A 4044-nucleotide genomic window follows, 5' to 3' on the forward strand; every position below is an offset into this window, starting at 1 on the left:
TTTATTATTTTATGCCCAACCAATCTTAGACTGATTATCACTGGGGACAGTGAAATTTAAGTATGGGGGGAGGTTTACTGATATTTACTTATTTATTAGTCTTATTAAAATGTTTTCAAAATTAAGTTATTATTGAGTCAAGAAGAGGATTATGAACTTATAGATTTCACAAGATATCTAACCACACTTTAGCACCATTCTAGACTTACTGATTGCAGATAGTACTAAAGATACTAAAGTGGATCAACCTATCACCTATCCACTCTTGCTGAGATTGTTTTGAAGGAACCAAAGCTGACCTCCAACACTAAACTTGACACAACTGCTTGTCTTGGGGCTTGGTATACATGGGATCAGATTCTTCAAACAAGTCTGGAAGGTAAAGCCTTGTGTATATAGATTTATCACTCTTTCTCTCTCTATTTTTGAAATATAGATTATATATAGAATAAAAAAAAATATTTATAATATATATATATAGAGATTTATTAGGAAGGAATTTGAACAGGACTTGGTGGCTACAACCATTAAGGCTTGCTTCACAAATAATCCTAGGATATAGGTCAAAAAGAAGTGAACAGGACTTGGTGGCAACCACCATTAAGTCTTGATTCATGGAGCCTGTCCAATATTGGTCAATGATCTTGCATATAAGCAGATTTTGACCAAGAGAGAAAATTAGTAGAGAGAGAGGATATGAACTAATGTTTACCTGCAAGTTCAGATACTTGTTTGTGAATCCTTGCATCCTGTGATCGATACTCCCAAGGTAAAGCCTTCACTTTTATTTATGCTAAGAAATGAGGTTGATAGAGGGGAATGAAAGACAAGATTTGCTAAGTTGTTGGCTAGATGAACTTGGTTGTTAAGCTAGGATAAGGTATAATGTGCTTTTGTGATGATGATTTCTTAGATGTGGATTGCAGTATTGTAGAGGTGATGATTCTGAGTTTTAAATCATGTGAGTCCCTGCTGTTTTTAAACCTCTTTTAGAGAGACTGCCTGTTTGTTTTGCTTGAGGACAAGCAAAAAGGTAAGTCTGGGGAAGTTGATAGACCATGGATTTTACCTATTATTGGCCATGTTTTATAAGTGTTTTAAGATACATTTACTACTATATAGAGTCTATTTAGAGTATTTACAGGTCCAGGTACTATTTGCAAGGAAATGATGTATTTGGAGCTATTTGGAGATCCTTTGAGCATTGCTGGAAGAAAGAGATGGTCGACGGTCGCAACTCAGTATCGACCGACAGTTACCACCAAATATCGATCGATGTTGGGTCCCTCGTATCGATCGATTATGAAGCCATCCGAGAATTAATGACAAATTAGAAGATTTCAAGTTTCACAAAAGTCTTAATAATTACAACATTAATCCCTGGCCGCCTGTTAGGCTATTTATTAGGGTTTTGTATCATATTAGAGGCAGACTTGCCTAGAGACCTTTTTAGACCTTGTTTGGGGGAGGCAAGAAGCCACCATTGAAAGAGGAGAGCTTAGGATTGGAGAGATAGATCATCTACTGCAAAACAGAGAAGATCTGGAACTCTCTTGCTTTCATTATTTCTGTTACTTTTACTATTTATTTTATCTAAGTATTATTCAGACCATCATAACTATGTGTTTCATGAATATGTCTGAGTAGTCATTACTGTTAGATTTAGGTTTCTCGAATGGGTTGATAAATGTAATACTGACACAACAATTGTTAGGATGTTTAGAAATATAGTTCATTCATCTAGTTGTGCTCAAAGCTAAGCTTATGATTGATCACCCTTTAAACTTAGATCTTAGGATTAATTGGGATCAAGCCATTGCTTGACTCAGTACCTGAAAATAACTATAATGATCTAACTGACTAGATACAGACGAGTTGGTCTAGTGAGTTAGAGAATACAAATCAAACCTGTCCGTAAATCGATCGACGCAGCGATAGCCCAATCGATCGATATTTTGAAAAGTGTATTGATCGATATTCACAAAGAAATATCGATCGACACTTTCTCGTGATTAAAATACGAGAGTTGAGATCCGAGATCCAGTTTAGATAATGAAAAAGATTATACCTTAGTTTGAATTCAAGAACAATTAATATTAATAAGCTCCTAATTTCCCAAATTAAGTTTTACTTATCATACATGAGAATATACATGTATCTAGCTACTTCAACCAACTGTTAACAACCTCAAAACAATCAATCGAGCAATAAACTTGCTCACCAATCTATTTACTGTTTTTAAAACCTATAAACCATTCAATCTAGATTATCTAATCCAGATATCAGTTCTTATCAATTCTTATCAATTCCATGAATCTAAAGATAACATTGTATCCGAGTATAATTTCTGATAATAAAAAGAACTAATTTCATGGCTCACTACCTCATTTATGAGTAGATTTGAGGATAGAATAATATGCTTTCAAATTTATAGTCAAAATTACATTTCGGAATTTACGATATCATCGATATCAATAATTTTGACACATCTTATAGATAAACCACATAAAACCACCTTTAAATCACCAGCTAAAAATATATATTTGAAATCTGATAAAACACTAGTGCGGCTAGGGCTTTTGGGCGATGGAGAAGGCCACTTTAAGATCTGATCATCGCTGACAGTGTTTTCTTCACACGGTTCTCACGGTGGCGTCCTCAACATCACAAGGGAGACTCTCCGACACTCCTTGTGGCTCTCACTGTCTCTTTCCGTTTCTCCCAGTTTCACCGGTGGCGTCTTTCTCAAGAAACTCCACTTCTCTCGTTCATCGTTCACGCTCTTAGACCTGATCAGTTGTGTACGATCTTTGTCGACACGATTTGGTTTCTATAGGCTAGGGCTTGCGGAGATAGCAAGGGTGATTGTCAGATCTGATTGATTATTTTCATTGAAATATCATCTCTCTAATTTCTACGTTCATTGACGTACAATATCCACAAGTTTTGGGTCTTTGTATTGCTCGTGATCTTCTCTTGGTTAGACTCATTGGTGGGCTGATTCTATCACTTCCAACGGGATCGTCTTGGTGTGGTTTACACTCATTGATATATCTCGTTCCATATCATTGTATGGGACCGTCGTTTTGCATGAAGTCGGCTCATCAGGCTGATGCTAAAGGTAAAGGGATCATGTACGAAGATGATGATGATGTGCCAATTAAATTGGTGGATCGCGATGACTCCTATCTCATTAAGGAGTTTGGGCTGTCTCTCATCGGAAAGATCCTTAACCCACAAAAACAGAGTGTGGAGAAGCTCCTTCAAACAATGCCATCTCAATAGGGTTTGGCCGACAAAATCATGGCAAATGATCTAGGGAACGGGAAACTTTTGCTTAACTTTACGACAGAGGAGGATCTAAACTTTGTTCTAAGGCAGGGACCATTTCACTATAACTTTTGTATGTATGTACTTGTTCGCTGGGAACCTATCGTTCACGACGACTACCCATGGATCATTCTATTCTGGGCTCACCTGATTGGGTTTTCTCTACATCTGTGGACAGACACAAACCTGAGGAATATAGGGGGACGCATTGGTCATATTGATACTCTAGAGCTAACTGAGGGCCGTATGCTCATCGAGGTAGACTCTCGTCGGCCGTTGAAGTTCTCAAGAAATGTCGAATACGAAGGTGATGAGGTTACGATTGAGATCAAGTATGATAAGTTGTTCAAACACTGTACCATCTGTGGAATGATGTCCCATGAAAAGGGATATTGCCCCTCTCTTGACATTAGAGCAAGGATTCAACTCCACCAGAGCGTTCTGGGGTTTTCTCGCGTGTCCAGCTCCCTCAAGAACAGATGACACAGGAGCAATCCTCTCGTCAGTCTTCGCTGATGGGAAGGGAATCACAACATCGTTACGCTTCTTCTCAACTTACACGACATCATTTACGTACCAACTTAAGTGGGAGCACTTACGATAACAGGGGTTCCCAGTCTCGCTCTTGTGAGGACAAAGGCCAACGAGGCCATTACAGCGATCGGATCATAAAACGCCGTCATGAATACAATCGGAGCAATAGAGATGGTGGAA

This window comes from Brassica oleracea, chromosome C8 (genome assembly GCF_000695525.1).
Source record: "Brassica oleracea var. oleracea cultivar TO1000 chromosome C8, BOL, whole genome shotgun sequence".
NCBI classification, from domain to species: domain Eukaryota; kingdom Viridiplantae; phylum Streptophyta; class Magnoliopsida; order Brassicales; family Brassicaceae; genus Brassica; species Brassica oleracea.